Source organism: Columba livia, chromosome 2 (genome assembly GCF_036013475.1).
Source record: "Columba livia isolate bColLiv1 breed racing homer chromosome 2, bColLiv1.pat.W.v2, whole genome shotgun sequence".
Lineage (NCBI taxonomy): Eukaryota > Metazoa > Chordata > Aves > Columbiformes > Columbidae > Columba > Columba livia.
In genome coordinates, this window is record NC_088603.1 from 158,345,316 (window position 1) to 158,364,254 (window position 18,939).

Sequence of the window (18,939 nt, forward strand, 5' to 3'; positions counted from 1 at the left end):
GTTGATTTAAACGAGCCTTGGCGGCAGCGTTGATGCTGTGTCTCTGCTGAGGGTACCAGGTATTTTAGCTGCCCTTCTGCATCCTCTGGCTGAGGAACACGGCTGAATGGAGACAATTTGGATGCAAAGAAATGCAGTTTTCCCAAGCACAGAAGCCAGAGCTGATTCCTTTTGGAGACGGAAGGTCTGAGCTTGGCATAGATTGAGTCCCGTCCCTGGGTGGCCTAATCTCGCCAGCCAGAAACATGTATGGATTTATACTTCCATATGCAACCGTTTGATAATCACGTTGCCATGGCTACATTTCAATCTTGCAATAAATGTGTAATTTCACACATTTACATCAAAAGGAACTCCAGGACATAAAACTGCGTAACAAAGCAAGCTGATCTCCCTCCACAAGCACTTTTCATATTTAACACTGTATTTTTGTACTTGCTGGGGCTTTTTTGGGAGTGCGTAAGAGCTCTTGTCTTGGTCCATGACTCTTTCTACATGCTGGCAAGAGGCAATGGGCAGGTAAGGGTTATTTAGAGAGGGGCAGATAGCAGAAAAGAGGTGGTACCCAGGGTACAACTTCAACTGGTTGCAGAGATGCACCCACTGAGCCTCAAATCCAGACAGAAATTTGCATCCAGACTCTATCCCTGTTGATTTAAACACATATTTTTGCCTTTTTTTTTTTTTTTTAGGAACTCGAAACTTGGACAGTTCTGCCTGCAGTTATTTAGTTAGTTAGTTATTTTCCTATGTTATTTCCTATAGCGGTGGCAGCTGGAACAGTGCAGGGCTGCAGTCGGGCTCCTCCTTACTCAGAAGGGAAAAAGCGCTGCAGAGTCTCCAGCACTAGTGGAATATGGGCAAAGCAAATATTTCACCCCATACTATGCATTTGCTGTTGTGTGGGGAGGAAATTTGACTGAAACAAGTGCCCGATACTGATAATTTCTGTGTGAGAAACTGGAAAAGTAAAAAATATTGGAAAATCTCAAGACTTTTTTTTGGTTGTTTATATAATTGGAAATGTTAAGTAAGCCTAATTATTGAGGTTATTGGTTTTAATGAGTCACCACCTGATTATTTATAGCTAGTTTCTGTTGCCATAGGATGAGAAGCTGCAGCTGGGCTAAACTGTGCTACACAACAAACCCTTACATTTGCAATTCCAAGATTGAGACATCGGAAAACGGGGAGGCTCAGGCAAACAGGGGAACATGGGGAAGGAAAATGATATTTGTCATTATATTGTGTGGCATTGTGCAGATCCCGGCAGCAAATACGGGGGACTGGGGGTGGCTCTTATGGGGGTTTTTCTGAGGAGCCCTTCCAAAGACTCCCTAAAAATATAAGGGTGATAGTTAACTAGATGGGTAAAAGACTAAGATTTTAACCAGGTGAATCATAGAGTCAAAGAATAGTTTGGGTTGGAAGGGATCATCAAAGCTCATCCAGTGCCACCCCTGCCGTGAGCAGGGACATCTTCACCAGCTCAGGTTGCTCAGAGCCCCGTCCAGCCTGGCCTGGGATGTCTCCAGGGATGGTTCATCCACCACCTCTCTGGGCAATGGGCCAGGGTCTCACCATTCTCAGTGTGAAAAATGTCTTCCTCATGTCCAGCCTGAATCTCCCTCCTTTAGTTTAAAACCATCACCCTTGTCACAACAGACCCTGCTTAAAAGTCTGTCCCCATCTTTCTTACAGGCCCGTTTTAAGCATTGAATGGCTGCAATAAGGTCTCCTTGGAGCCTTCTCTTCTCCAGGCTGAATTTAGTGAGAACACTGAGGAGGAAAGGGATATAAAAACCCAGTTTTATCCAGGCTGAGCTTTAGACAATACTTAGACATATGCGAGATATCCCGTCACCCAGGATGATTGCTTTGAACTGGCCTTTCCCCACTGGGAGCCCAAATGAGGACTTGAGATCCCACTAGAGGAGCGTGTGTTCGTGTGTTTGCATGTGTGTGCGTTCGCGTGTGCGCTGGTGTGCGTTCACGTGTGCACTGGCCTGTGTTCACGTGTGCACTCATTCTGATCTGCTGTTCAGATCAGGCGGCACCACGTACCCGCGTCGCGGAGGCAGGAACGTGCAAACCCGCAGTGTTCCATTGATTGGTTTCAATTGATCGGTTGTGTAGAAACAAAGCAAATGAAGTTTCCGGCCTCTCGGTTGTTGCAGAGGGTGTCGGGTTTGTGTGCAGAGAGTTCGTCTTTTTCATCTGATGCTGCACTTTCAGTTCTCTCTTTGACACAGCAGAGAAAGGGCTGTTTTTGAGATGAACATCTGGCCTCAGAAGCAAAAGGGAAGATCTGCTAGAAGAACGGACTATCGGACAGATTTTCTTTCCTTCTCAAATGCATACAAGGGCATCTACTGAAAATGCCACAGGAGGGGTATGCACAGAGGTGAGCTGCCCCCTGGGTCTGAAAGTCACCTTTGAGCCACTGTGTTTTCTCCAGTGTGGTCCCTCCCTGTTAGCCCAACAAGTGTGGCACCATCTTTCATCTTCCAGTCTGCTGTCCCGTGTACCCTTAGTGTCCAAATCCCAGGAGCAGAGGGAAACTCTCACCTTTCTCTCTATGGCATGGCTAAAGTGTGCCTCTCCTTTTCACAGCTGCCAAAATCTGGCCTTTCCTGCTCAATTATCCCTTTCCCAGAGCTTGAATGCTGGAGTCCACCAAGGCTCCAGAGCGAGATTAGCATGGACTTGCCTTGGCCGTGGGTGACCTTCATTCTCTTTTGTATTTATTCATCCTAGAGGATCAAGGAGGAGAAGGAGGGTGAGCTACAGCTAAATCCTGGTTTTGGATCTCCCTTTAGCTAATGAAGAATGAGCCGTGTGCCTAAATGAACCCGAAAGGCAGCGTGGCGTGAGGCGCATCACATCCAAGCAGGACGCGGTGGCCTCCTCCCAAGTGTCCAAGCTGCCACACGCTCCGGCCATGCTCCAGCATTCAGGACAACCCAGGGACCCTGGGGACAGAGGCAGGGCTGCTGCCAAGGCACCGAGCTCCCCTCTGGGCAACGGGAAGATGGCAAAAACGCAGGTCGTGAATGCTGTCTGGAGCGAGTGACCTGGATGTGTCTGCCCAGACTTCACACAAAGGGGTGACGCGGTCCCGTCTCCATCGCTCATGGGGCTTTGAGTCGGAGGCCCAAGCGGATCCTGTACAACGTGTGGGGAGCCACAGCTCTTGCCCAGTCGTAGAAGAGGCCACTGTTCTCCTCAGTACCCAGCTCAGCTCTGCAAACCCATCTACACAATAGACTTGTCAAAACAGATGCCAAGAGCATCCAGCCTCTCCGCCGTTACTGCCAAAGCTTCCCAATAGCCGGCTGCTCTGCAGCCCAATGCAGATCGTGAAGGGGGAAATTCAGATGCTGGGGATGCTCAGACAAGAGCTGCATAACATATTAGCAGTTGCCAACGTTTTTTCACTCTTCTGGCCGCTTAATCTTTGGACTTAAGCATGCAAATCCCCCTTTGTGCAGCACTGCTGCTGTGGTTTTCATAAGTCGCTAAAGCGAAGTTAAGCCGCATTTTTCTTTGTGTGTTTATCATTACTTTATCTGTTGGCTTGCGCATGTGAGAACTGATGTCTGAAACTCGCTCTCCTCCCTGCCAAAGCACAGTGAATCCTCTGGCCATGGTGAGTGGCCTGTGCACCACAAACTGAGAAGGACCCGGCTCATCCTGCTTCTCTCCTAATAACCACGTAGAATAAAATCATAGAATCATTTTGTTTGGAAGAGACCCTCAGGATCATCAAGTCCAACCATAACCTAACTCTAGCACTAAACCATGTCCCTAAGAACCTTGTCTAAATGCCTTTTAAACCCCTGCAGGGATGGTGACTCCACCACTGCCCTGGGCAGCCTGTTCCAAACAATATTTGCTCAATGTTCACGAATACAGCAAACACAGGAGTCCCCAGGTAACAACACAGTTGTGTTCTCAGCCAGAAGCTGCTGCTGTTTCTGACAGTTAGCTAAGGATCACATCAAATAGCCCAAAATGGGTCTGAAAGGACACATACAGGAGACAGGTTAGTCTGCGTTCAGCCTTGCAGAGGGACACCTTTACGTGACTCCCGGATTTGCTGCTTCTCTCCCTTGTAAAACTGTGCAATGGAACAGTTTTCCCTAGGCATTTGCCACTTCCGAGCATTATTTACTACATCGCATTGCCCTGAGGTGTGGTGCAAGTTCATAAATTGGATGAAATAAGGTCTTGAAAACTCCCTGTTTTCACAGAAGCTCAAAATCCAGGTCAGATTACACAGGGTACGTTGGTTCACTTGGGAAGGGAGTTGGACATCAACTGTGACTTTATAATCACTGTTCCATTTTCCCTCCAGAGCCCTTTTTTACCACCAAGAATTTAGCTAATTTAGCAAAATATCATGGAAACCAATAGCTAGCAGCAGTGTTGAAGGACCAACGCTGCTTCAGCTGTGCAAGCCACTGGGCGCAAACTGGGAAGAGTCAGTGTGCCCTTCCTGGGAAGGCTGTTGTGGTGATGGGAAGAGGAAGGATGTGTTATTAGATCGGTGTATACATGACAAACCGGAGGCCTCAGACTTTCGCAAAAAGGTGGGATCGTGTCTGATTTCGGCAGAACTGATTACATGAAATGGGGTCAGTGAAACCTGCATGGGTTTACTGCATGATTTTGGTCCTCAGACTTTGTGGTCATCAGCACAGAGCCACTAAGTGATACATGAGAGCCCTCCTTACATGTAGGAAAAGAGAAAAGCTGGCATGACACGGTAAATGCTGGCATGCCGGAAAAACTGTTTGCGTGGGATGTGCTGGAAAAATTGCTCAAGAATGGTATATTCTCATAAAAAATGATCTGGCTGCCATTCAGGTCAGGGTTTTTGTGTGGGAGCTGCAGGCTATGTGGTTGCTTCAGCGTGTGCACGCAGCCGCTAGCAAGGTGTTTGCGTGTGATCTAATCCCCCTTGCTCTGGGATGTTGGAGATCATAGAATCATAGAATCGTAGAATGGTTTGGGCTGGAAAGGACCTTCAAAGCTCACCCAGTGCCACCCCTGCCATGAGCAGGGACATCTTCACCAGCTCAGGTTGCTCAGAGCCCCGTCCAGCCTGGCCTGGGATGTCTCCAGGGATGGGGCATCCACCACCTCTCTGGGCAACCTGGGCCAGGCTCTCACCATAGAATCATAGAATCATTTCGGTTGGAAGAGACCCTCAGGATCATTGAGTCCAACCATAACCTAACTCTGGCACTAAACCATGTCCCTAAGAACCTCATCTAAACACCTTTTAAACCCCTCCAGGGCTGGTGACTCCACCACTTCCCTGGGCAGCCTGCTCCAATGCCTGACAACCCTTTATGTGAAGAAATTCTTCCTAATATCCAATTTAAACCTCCCCTGGTGCAACTTGAGGCCATTTCCTCTCATTCTGGTGCTTGTTCCTTGAGAGAAGAGACCAACCCCCTCCATGCTCCAAGCTCCTTTCAGGCAGTTCAGAGATCAGAAGGTCTCCCCTCAGCTCCTGTTCTCCAGCTGAACCCCCCAGGTCCCTCAGCCGCTCCCATCACACTTGTGCTCCAGCCCCTTCCCCTGCTCCATTCCCTTCTTTGCACTCTCTCTAGTATTTCAATGTCCTTCTTTTAATGAGGGGCCCAAAATTGAACACAGGATTCAAGGTTTGGTCTCCCCAGTGCCCAGGACAGGGGGATGGTCACCGCCCTGGTCCTGCTGGCCACACTATTCCTGACACAAGCCAGGATACTGGTGGCCTCTTGGCCACCTGGGCACACACTGGCTCATGTTCAGCCGCTGTCAGTCAACACCCCCAGATCTCTCTCTGCCAGGCAGTTTTCCAACCACTCTTCCCCGAGCCTGTAACCCTGCCTGCCTCAGTGTAAAAAATGTCTTCTGCATGTCCAGCCTCAATTTCCCTCCTTTAGTTTAAAACCATCACCCCTTGTCCTGTCGCAACAGGCCCTGCTCAAAAGTCTGTCTCCATCTTTCTTATTGGCCCCTTTTAAGCACTGAAAGGCCACAATGAGGTCTCCCCTGAGCCTTCTCTTCTCCAGGCTGAACACCCCAACTCTCTCAGCCTGTCCTCAATGCTGATTCATAACCTGGATCTCCAGCGATCCCTTAATCCGCCTGTGAAGCATGGTCACTGCTTTGCCTTGCAGGGATTGGAAACCTGTTTATAGTCTGCTGTTGAAGTGGGTGTAGCATTTTCCCCCTCCCACCTTCCCACCGTGAGGGGCATGAGCACCAGCAAACTGACCTTGGCTGAGCTTCCCTCTTGGACTGACATCCACAGGGTGCCTCTCTCTCCTTTTCCACCTTTTGTGAAGGCAACTGGATGGTCTCCTGCACATCAGAGATCTGCAAACCTTTCCTCATGTGCCATTTTTGCTCTCCTACCACCAGACCTCCTCCCTTTCAACAAGAGTGATGCTTTATGCTCCATTCCTGTGATCTTCAAGACTAAAACACCAGCACGACTGCCACCAAAGGCCACAGCAGTCAGCCCCTGTGGTCTCACAGGGGGAGCTTTAATAGGCTGTTTTAATATGATTGCTCAGTACACAGGGCCCTTTGTCCTCAGCAGCATTAAACAAAACAATACGAACCATAAATTTAGGGCAAATACCAGTGGAAAAACAATCAAGTAGCACTCGGTAGCAGACTGCTATTTCTGCAGAAGTGCCGTTATGCTGCTGAATAGTTTGGTGATGATGAGTCCTGAAGCAGCCACTGGAAATAAGAATAAAGTTATGCAGGAGGAAGGTTGTGATTTAGGTCCCTTCTGCTACTGATTTTAAAAAAACAGGTTTCACAGCGACTGCTCTTTTACCTCTGGAAGAAGAGCTAAAGCAGAGTTTGCGATGCAAAGTTCAATAGAGAAGTAGAGAATGAGCAAAAGTCCCGTTTTTGCAAGTATGCGTGGTCTCTCACTGGTGGCTCTGTGCACCCGCAGGTGGGCACAGACACCCATTCATTGTATGGAGAGCGGTCCCTGTTATCCCATCCATATGTTCTTACATACCCCACCAACTGTTCAAGTGCACACAGATGCCATCTCTCCCTTTTGATCCCCGGTCACCTCCTTTGCAGGAGGATTTGCTGCTATTTGCCCTCATTCCCCATCTTCACTCTGTCCAAATCAATGCTGCCAACTCCCCCTCCTTGGCGCTTTTGCTACATCACCCCAGCGTCTCAGCCCTCATGTCCTCGCTGCATCCACGCAGGAGGTCCCCTGGTAGCACTGGGTGTTTGGCATCAGCTTTTGAGAACCAGGCACTAAAAAACTGCGAGCATTGGGAAGCACCAGGAATAACCATCCCGTTACACCGCAACCGCGGCTCTCCTCTTAAAAGCACAGCCCTGCGTAACACCCAGTGTCACAGCGACAGTAAAACCACGGCTGCAAAGTCAGACCTGGGGTACGGTGAGCAGTTCACGCCTCCTCCCCGTGAACACAGACACATGCACACAAAACCAAGGTGTGAAAACAAACTCCCCTGAGTTTTTTTCCCCTGAGCTGTTTTACTCGCACAAACAGCGTTTCCGGAAAGGCCTGGCATTCAGATGGCAGGCAGGACAGCTGGTTTCAGCAACACCCATCATCGAGGTGTCTGGGCTTTGCAGAACAGGCTCTATCTTTGGAATATTTTCTTTTTTTTTTAAATTAAGGAACCCTCTAAACTAAGTTCTCTCCTCTCCTGCCTACCTCAGAAGGTAAATCACACTGAGCTGTGTTTCCTGCCTTATTATACCATTTCCAAACAGCAACCAGGTCTGGTAATTTTGCATATTAACCGGTCTCCTTTAGCTGCCAGCAAACACCCTCTTCCCAAATTAACCCGACCAAAACGAGCTGCAGCAGAATCCGCATAATTGCTCTTCTCCCCGGGAACAGCACGATCTACAAAGGGGACTTTTCCTGCAGTAGCCAGACCTGCAGCATTCATTATTCTAAAGCTACGGGTTGCTACGGCATCTTTATTCTCAGACACCACCTTTAATTTCATTCAGCAGCGCCTGCTGGCTGCAGCAATCCCACAACGCGCCCCTTTTTCCATCCTCTCCCCCGTTTTTCCATCCTCTCCCAGGCAAGCAAGGCAAGATGTTCCCTAGCAGGGCAGGGGTGATTTTTGGCAGTCACCCGGCAAGAGCTGCATCCCCCCTGGGAGCCAGGCATGCAACTTCCAGGCACGGAGCACTCACATTGGCGGCAGCGCGGATCCCTTTGAGCAGTTTTAGCTGCGATGCATTTTTAACCCCCGGCCAGCGGAGCTAAAGCTGCTCTCCCGAGGACTGAAACAGAGGTGCCTGCGCGATACCGAGGCATCCGGATAGCGGTTTGCCAGCTGATATGTCAAATCCACGCTGTAGGTAGCAAATATTCTCAACAAACCCACAGCCCACACATCGCCGTGCGGTGGGGGGGATCCCTGCTCTACGGGAGCTTTGCGCAGCCCTGTCGAATTCGGTGTTGCTAGCTCGCGTTTTCTGCCCATGTTTAAAATAGCATCAGGAACTGTTGGTTTCCCTGGCAGTGCTTGCTGAGCCATGCCGGGTACCACAGCTCCTGCAACCTGCCTCCATGCAGCACATTAAATATATATCTATATATATTTGCTCGCTTTCTCCTTCCAGGAGAGGTGGGGAGGAGAAAGCCCTGCAGACGTTTCTCACCCAGCTACCAGCAAATCCTGACCTGAGCTGATTCTGCCATGGCTGAAAGCAGAGGATGCTCGCAGTGCATGAAGCTGATTTGCTGACTTACCCTTCATCTCTCCCAAGAATGCCAGGTGAAGAAGCCGGCCTCTTGCTCAAAACATCAAATAAACCCCAAGAAGCCCGTCAGCAGCCACTGCAGAGCTCGCTCAGAACTTCGCTCCCTCTGTCACAGTGGATGCAGCTTGCCAGGTATAGCCTGGATGAGAACACCCTGTGCTTTTCCCAAGATGAATGAGATCAGCACATATTCCGGCAAGGAAAAAAATAAATAAATAAATAAAAAATCCCTTCTAATATTTGTGATTGTTTATGACCCAGAGGTAAAAGTGTTGGTCTACAAGTTCCTCTGCGTTACAACTCAGGATTTTCTGGGCTGGATTGCAAAGGGAGAAGTTTCTTTTCTGCCTTTGGTGTTGTTAAATGCACGTTAAAAAGAAAACAAATGGTATATCCATGGGGAGGCAGGAACCCTGTCCTCAGCAACGTGAGATGAAGGGCACATGAACATGTGAACATGTACCATGACATGCAGCAGAGATACCTTTATAGCGTGAATGCTGATGCTTTTTGACTCAAGCTGGTCTTACAGACACCACGTGGTTTAAGCAGATCCTGACTCTGCTGGTCCTGGCTTTTCTGAGCCAGGTTGTTCAGATTAAGCTCTCCTCTGGATGGATGCTTCACAACTCCCCAGGTTGACCAAGTGCCTTTCTGCTGCCAGGTCCTTCACATCAAGCGTTTCTCAAGCCTCATCACCTGCCTGTCAGGGAGGGGGATGGATGTCACTGTGCTGAAGCCCTGGGGTGACAGGGAGGCAGGGAAAGGGCACCAGATGCTTAGAGGATTCAGGCTGAAACCTGTTGGTGGTGGGGAGTCAAACGCATCACCTACCTCTGGGGTGCCTGTCCTTGTGCTGGGAGGATCCTGTACTCTTTACCGCAAGAGGACCATGGCATGGCCAGGAGTTTTAATGTCTGCCTTGGCCTTAGTTGGGAACCTGCGTGGCACAAGGACGTGGTGTTTTCCTTTAGCCTTGGCTAGGTGAAAGGTTGGAGGAAAAAGTGAAAAGTTCGATGATCAGGCCCCAAGGCTTGTGTGGCTCTGAACCCAGCTCAGCTCTCCAAGTCTCTATATGTAGCTTTAGCTACAGCAAACCTCCTTCCTTTCTCTCTCTTGAAGCCCAGGTCTAGGAGTTGCCTAGTTATGGACCTTGGCATGGACTCTACATAACCTTGTGTGCATCCCTGCATCATAACAAAATCACGGAATGGTTGGGGTTGGAAGGGACCTCTGGAGATCATCCCGTCCAACCCACCTGCTAAAGCAGGGTCACCAGAGCAGATCACACAGGAAGGTGTCCAGGTGGGTTTGAATGTACCCAGAGAAGGAGACTCCACAACCTCTCTGGGCAGCCTGGTCCAGGCTCTGGCACCTCAAAGGAAAGAAGTTTCTCCTCATATTCAGATGGAACCTCCTGTGCTTCAGTCTGTGCCCGTTGCCCCTCATCCTGTCGTTGGGCACCACTGAACAGAGTCTGGTCCATCCTCTTGTCACCCACCCTGGAGATATTTATAAACATTGATGAGATCCCCTCTCAGCTTCTCTTCTCCAGCTGAACAGCCCCAGCTCTCTCAGTCTCTCCTCATAAGAAAGATGCTCTAGACCCCTCATCTTTGTAGCCACTGGTCTCTCTCCAGTAATTCCTTGTCCTTCTTAAACTGTGGAGCCCAGAACTGGACACAGTTCTCCCCAGCCCTCCTGTCACCTCCACAGATCTGCCTCTGTATTCAACCCATGGTGAGGCAGCCGTGGGCATGTTTGGAAGCGACACACAAGACTGAACTAACCTACCTCACATGGGTGCTTGGATTAATTAGTCAATACATGTTAAGTGCTGCAAAGATTTAAGACTCTGCTTAATTGTTAAGTAAGTCAATCATCGGTGGCTGCGTGGGTTGCCTGAGGCAGATAGTGGGTGAATCAGCCAGTCTCTGGCAAGTGCAAGGTAAGGAGGGAGAAAACTTTCCAAGGCTGGGTGACAGGATGATGGGTTGTTTCGGGGACAGCAGCAATTACAGAGGCTGCTGGGACTGGGAGCGTTTAGAAATACCTAGAAGAGAGGTCAGATCCTGTGAAGAGCGGCCTGCTTTGAGGGCAGCAGGGCTGTCTTGGACTATGGACGAAAGGGGAGAAGGGGAAAGCAATTAATTCATAGCAGAAAGAGCTTTAAAAGCCATGAGGAACTTCTTTGAGCTCTTCAGGCTTGCTATGGCCTAGCCACTATGAAAAAGTTGGGTTTGCGGCTCAACAGAAATGCTTTAGGGGACGTGAGACTGATTTGGGTAAAATGGAGAGGGCTTACATGCTGTGGACTCACCTGTCCTCCCAGAGGGACCAGCCGTGTGTTATAGGCTTGGGTGGGCCATCAAGCTGCTGACAAGGGACCGCCTTGTGTCCTGCAGGTCAGTTCTCTGTGTAATGAACCACGCTGAGTGGCCAGGGGCTCCCAAGGGGAACATTAGTGCAGTGTGGTCCATCCACCAACCTGAGACATCTCCTGCCAGCACACAGCATGTGAGTAACTGTCCTTCTTGAAGGTGAATCTCACTGATACCGAGGTTTTAATCCCAGGGTTAACCCCTGTGTGGAGGTGACTTCCAGCCATTTGTGACCATGGCTCCTCCAGCCAGGAAAGATGGGGGACTCCTTGGCACTGTGCCTCATCCACAAATGCGTTTTCAGGGCTTTCTGGGAAGGACCTACCTGCCTGGCATCTGCCTGGCTGGAAAAAGCCTCTGAGCTCTGCCCTGGTGAAACATTCGTATTTTGGGAAACGGGGAGCGGGCTGGAACGGGCTGCAATGTTGCGACAGAGATGCTTGCCTGAGCTGAACCTCATTGCCAGGGCTGGGACGGTTGCAGGTGTCTCACATGGGATGAGGGTGTGAGCTCTGGAAGGAGATACAGCCAAACACAAGCTCTGGGAAGGGTCAGTGGGACAGCACGGAGGCCTCAAAGGAATGCCGCCACCATTGCTGGTTCACTTACCAATGGCACAAGCGTTTCCGTGAGGGTTCCACCAGCCCTGATCCCATCCTTGCCCTGCAGCTCTCCTTTCAGACCAGTGATGTGAGAGACAAAACAACCCGGGTAAGTCGCCTGGGTCTCAGATTAAACCTGCCTTAGTTCTGGAGAAGCTGGCGTCACCAGCAGACAGACCACTGTCCCAGCACCAGCTGCTGGGCTTGGCAGAGGTTTGCAAGGCACCCCCTGACCTCAGCTGTCGCCCACGTCCTTGCAGCAGCTTTAATCCTTTTTTAATTAAATGCAGAGGGGTGTGATGGTATCAGAAGGGTGGGAGTGGGGTGGCCTGGGGTGTTTTGGGCTCGGTGTGTGTGCCAGCCAGCTGGGTTTGTTACCAGCGTGTCAGATCTCACACATGAGCTTTCCTTCTCTTGCTCCTCTTGAGATCTGGCTGCAGCTCAGGCATTACATGGATCATCCCTGCGGCTCTTCCATTGCTCAAGGATCCCGAGGTGTCCCACCTGGCAGGAGCTGGCACATCAAAGACGTCCAAGAAATTGGCAGCTGAAAGGCAAGGTGACTTCTCAGATGGCACTGAATACTGCGGAGGAGGTTCAACTTAAATCAGAAAACAGCTCTGGTGAGATAACCAAAGCAGAGATGGCGTGGCGACAGAAATGTGTGAGATGGAAACTGGGGTATGGTCTCCACCTGGTAGGTCAGTGAAGTCATGCAAACGGCTCCTAATGGGGTTTGGGTCTATTGGCACTTGTGGGGGGTTATCACAAGGATTCAATAACCTGCTTGCCTGGGGTTTGGACTAGAGGACAGGGCAGATCCAGACTTTCCTCTCTACCACACACCTCCAGCATGGAGAGCTGCAGATGTCCAGAGTGTCCCCAGGGGTCTGATGCTCCTGGGGAAGCCAAGGTGCACTGTGGACCTGAGTCCCATGAAAATGTCTGTCTGCAGGCTCGAAGCAGTCTCTCGCTGGAAGGATGAGATGCTCTGGGGACAGATTACCTGCCTCTACTCATGGTCCAGCAAGAAGGCAGAGTGGCTGGAACTGAGGTCCCAGGCTGCTGGTGCTACCAGGATCACCAAAAAAGTGTGTGGTGGGGGTCACTGGAGACTCTGTCAGCATGTGATGTTGAATTCTAATAAAAATACACCCAGATGTTAACATCCACTGGACCTGTGTGTCCATCCTGCATCCCCACTGCGATTTCTTTTAGAGGAACCTACCCGGCAGAGGCAGGATGCTGGTTTGGCCTTTCCCAGCCATGGGATGTCTCTGCTGTTGTTTGAATATCTGAGAAGATCTCATGTAACATGTGGCCTTGCAGGAAATCAAGGGGATTAGAGCAGGGAACAGAGCATGGCTCTTCTTAGCCACTGGGGATGACCAGACACAGCTGTGCCCAAAGCAAGGGTGAAGTGCAGAAGTGAAGGATGAGGTTGATGCAAAGAGATGCCGAGGGCTGAACAAAACTCTGGCCACGCTGAGAACACTGAACCACGTCCAGTGATCTGGAGCAAAGGCCAGATACGTTCAGATTCAGTCAGATGCTCTGCTGGTTTTAACTGGTGGAGACTGGGAATCACTGTGACCAGCTGGCTGGGGTATCCGGTAGATAGTAGGTTCTCCATAGCTGGAAATCTCTAAATCAAGACAACAAAATTATTGCTCAGAGGGAAGCTGTCAGCGCTGGGTTTTGCAAGAGGGCAGATTGCTTAGCACTGTACACCCCCATGTGTCTTAAACCCTGTGACTCTGTGAAACAGCAGCTGTTCACCAGTCCCTCTTAGCCAGAGTCTTGAAAAGCCACGTGGGTCCATTACACAGAGAGGGAGGTGCTCTGCAGTGCTGCTTACAACATCTCTGCTTCCCATGCAAATAAATGTGGTGGGAATTTGATACTGAGATGAGGGGCCATCCTTATGCCTTGGAAAAGCCAAGTGCCGGGTTCTGCACCTGGGTCACAACAACCCCAGGCAGCGCTACAGGCTCGGGGAAGAGCGGCTGGAAAGTGCCTGGGGGAAAAGGACCTGGGGGTGTTGGTGACAGCAGCTGAACATGAGCCAGTGTGTGCCCAGGTGGCCAAGAGGCCACCAGCGTCCTGGCTTGTATCAGAAGTAAAAGACAGACACTGAGGTGCTGGAGTGAGTTGAGAGAAGGGAACGGAGCTGGGGAAGGGGCTGGAGCACAAGTGTGATGGGAGCGGCTGAGGGACCTGGGGGGTTCAGCTGGAGAACAGGAGCTGAGGGGAGACCTTCTGATCTCTGAACTGCCTGAAAGGAGCTTGGAGCATGGAGGGGGTTGGTCTCTTCTCCCAGGTAACAAGTGACAGGATGAGAGGAAATGGCCTCAAATTGTGCCAGGGAAGATTCAGATTGGATATTCAGAAACATTTCATCACAGAATGGGTTCTCAGGTGTTGGAACAGGCTGCCCGAGGAAGTGGTGTAGTCACCATCCCTGGAGACATGTAGATGAAGACATGTAGATGAAGTTGAAACATGGTTTGGTGCCAGTGTTGCGTTAATGGTTGACTTGATGATCTTGAGGGTCTCTTCCAACCAAAATGATTCTATGACTTCGAGCTGGCTACAAACCACTGAACAAAAGAGATGCTTTAAAGGAGGGAGACCTGTAGATGTGCAATGTCTCTGTGTGCCACACACCTGAAAAGCACACATGCTTTTTTTGCAGGGGTCCTGTGTTTGGTGCCAAACCCTGTTTGCAGGGCCCCCTTCCTGAGCTGCTCCCTTGGCACTCAGATGTGCACATGCAGAGCAGAGCAGGGCTTGGCAGAAAAGCCAGAGGCGTGCTTGGTGAGGGGAGCCTGGTCTTTGGGAAGCTGATGCTTAATCCTAGTCAGCCCAGAGATTTTCCTGCTTTGCAGTGCCATGGCAACTGCTCCCATGCTCAATAGCAAGTGGCAGACAGGCACCACGGTGCATTACAGAAACTCTTTTCCTCTTAAAAGTCCAATTTAGTGCTTGACTCATCAGCACAACCAGGCTGCAGTGCTTTGCCTGGTGGACAAGCTTGGGCTGTGATGCTGAGAGGCAGCTCTGTTTATGAGTGCTGGGTGAATTCTGCATAAATGCTTTTTGATTCCTCCTACTGCTGTCCTCTGTCAAAGCTGGGAAGTTTGGCAGCAGCAGGAGCTTTGCCTCAGCAGAGGCGCCGGGATGGAGGGAGGCTGTTTGTGGTGGGGTCATCCCAGAAGCTACCTTGTGGTAAAGCTTTCAGGACTGTTTGAAAGCTTGGCCAGATGGAGGTCCCCTCATCTGCTGAGATTCCTGCCTCCTGGCTGCCCTCATTTTGGTTATGTCGAAGGATAAGGTTTAAAAAATCCCATGGGTCAAGGCCTCATGAAGCTTCCCCTCATGACTACAGGAATGCTTCACTTTGGGCTTTTGTTGGTGGGTTGCTATTTTTTCTGCAACATCTGCCTGGTCTGGGGTTGGCATCAAGTCAAATGCTGTTCACTGAACTCAGCCTTTAGCTGGAAGCGAGTTCATTTATTCATGCTTTTATTCCCTGCTGCAGCCAGATGTGTGTTTCTCTCCTGAAGTGATGCTGCTGTTTTCATATCCCTGCTTCCCGTACCATTCTTGGGGTGCTCCTGACCTGCAACTGTGCTGGTTTGTGACCCAGAAGAGCCTCAGAGATCATCCCAGCACTCAGCGTCATCTGGTTCAGCTGGTGGCAATGTGGATTTTTGCTGTGTGAGAAAGCAGAGCTAGTTCAGCGCCAACCTGCCTCTCGATCCTGGGCACAAGTCCATTGCAACACCTACGCTCCAGGCAGCAAAGAGGGAGTGGAGCAGGGCAAATGCAGGGTCACATAAAATGGGATTTCTTTCTTCATTCCTCGAATGGTAGTTCAGCTCTGCAGACCCGTGATGGTGTTTGGCTGCTGCTTTTCTACATTCACGGTGGCTGTTGCCCACTGGGCTCATTAAAACCACAGTGTTTGCCACCATGGTGGGGTTGGCTTGGAAAAATGGCCACAGCTCTCTTGAGAAGCAGCATTGTGCTCTCTTTAGGCTGTGGGTGGAGAAAGGGTTATAGCCAAGAGAAACGGGAAGGGGTGTCAAACGGGGAGGAGATTAGGACATTGTGGGAGGGCAGAAAGGATCTACAGAGGGATCTGGATGGGTTGGATCGATGGGCTGAGGCCAATTGTCTGAGGTTCAACAAGGCCAAGTGTCAGGTCCTGCACTTGGGTCACAACAACCCCAGGCAGCGCTACAGGCTCAGGGAAGAGCGGCTGGAAAGTGCCTGGGGGAAAAGGACCTGGGGGTGTTGGGGACAGCAGCTGAACATGAGCCAGTGTGTGCCCAGGTGGCCAAGAGGCCACCAGCATCCTGGCTTGTGTCAGGAATAGTGTGGCCAGCAGGACCAGGGCAGTGACCGTCCCTCTGTCCTAGGCAGTGGAGAGGCCAAACCTCGGATCCTGGGGTCAGTTTTGGGCCCCTCATGCCAAGAAAGCCCTTGAGGTGCTGGAGCGAGTTGAGAGAAGGGAACGGAGCTGGGGAAGGGGCTGGAGCACAAGTGTGATGGAGCGGCTGAGGGACCTGGGGGGTTCAGCTGGAGAACAGGAGCTGAGGGGAGACCTTCTGATCTCTGAACTGCCTGAAAGGAGCTTGGAGCATGGAGGGGGTTGGTCTCTTCTCCCAGGTAACAAGTGGCAGGATGAGACAAAATGGCCTCAAATTGCACCAGGGAAGGTTCGGATTGGATATTTGCGATGATTTATTCCTGGAAAAGGTTGTCAGGCATTGGCACAGGCTGCCCAGCGCAGTGGTGGAGTCACCATCCCTGGAGGGGTTTAAAAGGCATTTAGATGAGGTACTTTGGGACATGGTTTAGTGCCAAAGTTAGGTTATGGTTGGACTTGATGATCTTAATGGTCAACCAAAATGATTCTATGATTCTAAGTGAAGGTCTGACTAGCACAGGACATGGCCTCAAACCCAGACCTCCTGACATACCCAGCATCGTGGGGCTGTGGGAGTGATCAGCTCAGCCACTCTTGGTTTGTCTGGTGCTTCCTACAAACTGTGTGTGTGTTGTACCCTGATCTGTGCCCAGACAGCAGAAGAGACCTCTGGGACACCATAGCCCAGGTTCAGACTGTCTGGCATCTTGGACTGGACTCCAATGCATCAGGAGACACTCGATGAATGTAGGCAGTCCTCAACATGGAGAATGAGAAACCCTGTGGGACCACAGCTGAAACGGCTTGGCTTTGTGCTCTTGAACTAGTGTAGTTCTTGGCTGGCCACCCATGGAAGAAAGGCTGCTGCATTGCAGAGTGTGCACAGAGTGAGTGACAGCCAGGCTGAACTTCACCCTGTTGTGGTGGCACTGCGCCGTGTGTCACCTCCGTGGTGCTGTGTCACCTCTGTGGTTCTATGTTACCACTTCCCCCCCTGTTTCAGACAAAGGGATTTTGTGCTGCTTGCTTTAGCTCCAGTGCTGTCTGAGAAAGGCAGTGAGAGCTGAGAGAGGCTCTTTTTTTTTTTTGTGAACCTCATGAGGTTCAAGAAGTGCAAGTGCAAGGTCCTGCACCTGGGTTGGGGCAGCCCCCGGTATCAAGCCAGGCTGGGGATGAAGGGCTGGAGAGCAGCCCTGCAGAGAAGAACTTGGGGACGCTGATGGGTGAAAGGTTGGACATGAGCTGGTGATGTGCGCTTGCAGCCCAGAAGCCAATTGTGTCCTGGGCTGCATCACCAGGAGCGTGGACAGCAGGTCAGGGAGGTGATTCTGCCCCTCTGCTCTGGTGAGACCCCCTGCAGTGCTGGTCCAGCTCTGGGTCCTCAGCACAGGACAGACATGGACCTGCTGGAGAGGGGCCAGAGGAACCACAGAAATGACCCAAGGCTGGAACAGCTCTGCTGGGAGATCAGGCTGAGAGGGTTGGGGTGTTCAGCCTGGAGGAGAGAAGGCTCTGGGGAGACCTTATTGCGGCCTTTCAGTACTTAAAGGGGGACTATAAGAAACATGGGGACAGACTTTTTAGCAGGGCCTGTTGCAATAGGATAAGGGATGGTGGTTTTAAACTAAAGGAGGGGAGATTCAGGCTGGACATGAGGAAGAAATTTTTGACACTGAGGGTGGTGAGAGCCTGGCCCAGGTTGCCCAGAGTGGTGGCGGATGAACCATCCCTGGAGACATCCCAGGCCAGGCTGGACGGGGCTCTGAGCAACCTGAGCTGGTGAAGATGTCCCTGCTCATGGCAGGGGTGGCACTGGATGAGATTTGAAGGACCCTTCCAGCTCAAACTATTTTATGATTTTCATGCTCCAGGTGTGTGGCCAAGTCATGTTTGGAGACAAGGACATTTCTCAGCTTCTCTAGGGCGGAGCTAAGAGGCATGAAAGCAAGGTGTGAGAAAGAAGGGCTTTTTAAGTGCCCTGACATTTCCCATGAGAAGGTTCCTGCTATTCTGGGTGGAGAAGCTGTGCTCTGGGACCTCGATCTGCAAGGTCCACCAGAGGGGAGGAGGCAAAGGCAAGCACAGGGATCCTGGCAGGGCTTGAAAACATCATGAGAGAGAATCACATTTATTCAGGGAGAAGGAAGAGCTGGCAGGGGACCTTTCCCCTCTCCTCGCATCTGTCCAGTGCTGAGCAAACATCAACTAATCTTCCTGACACTTCCAGAAGACAAGGAAGCATTACAGTGCCGTAATGGTAAGTGCAGTGGAAAGCACAGCTGCAGTGACGTGTCCTGCATGGAACCACCTCTCGGGCAGACTTGGCCTCGACATCTGCAAACACAACCCATTGGGAATGAAGCTGAGATACGTTTCCCACAGCAGGTCAGGGGCAGACTTCAGGAGGGAACCCAGACATCCTGTCTTGCAGCCTCCTACCCTCGCTTCTGGACCACAACGAGCTCAATCAGCCAGGGGAATAAGTTGCCAATGGAGGCTGTAGGGATGAGGAAACAATGAAAAGCTGATCTGGCCTCCTGCTTTGGAACAAGGAAAAAAAAAAAAAACAACCCTCATATTTTCTTCATGATTTGAAAGCACCCTTTCATCTCCAGCAGGAACCTTCTATTGTTCATTCTTCTAAGGTTTGCTGTTAATTAAGTTTTGCTCAGCAGACGTGAAGACATGGGACCCAATTTATCAGGCATAGGGGGGTAGACACACAGAC

General features: G+C 50.8%; 1 protein-coding gene across 2 annotated transcripts in view; it reads right to left on the reverse strand.

Moving 5' to 3' along the window:
• SLC45A4 (solute carrier family 45 member 4) overlaps positions 1-8,931 on the reverse strand; it is a 92,685-nt gene extending 83,754 nt beyond the window's left edge. Inside the window, exon 1 of one of the 2 annotated variants that reach the window (XM_065054492.1) lies at positions 8,783-8,931. The gene's annotated coding sequence lies outside the window, so the exon portion shown is untranslated. Of the gene's footprint in view, positions 1-8,220; positions 8,360-8,782 lie in introns of those variants that run through there. The other variant, XM_021290599.2, reaches the window with a different exon arrangement.
• Positions 8,932-18,939: the final 10,008 nt, after the last annotated feature.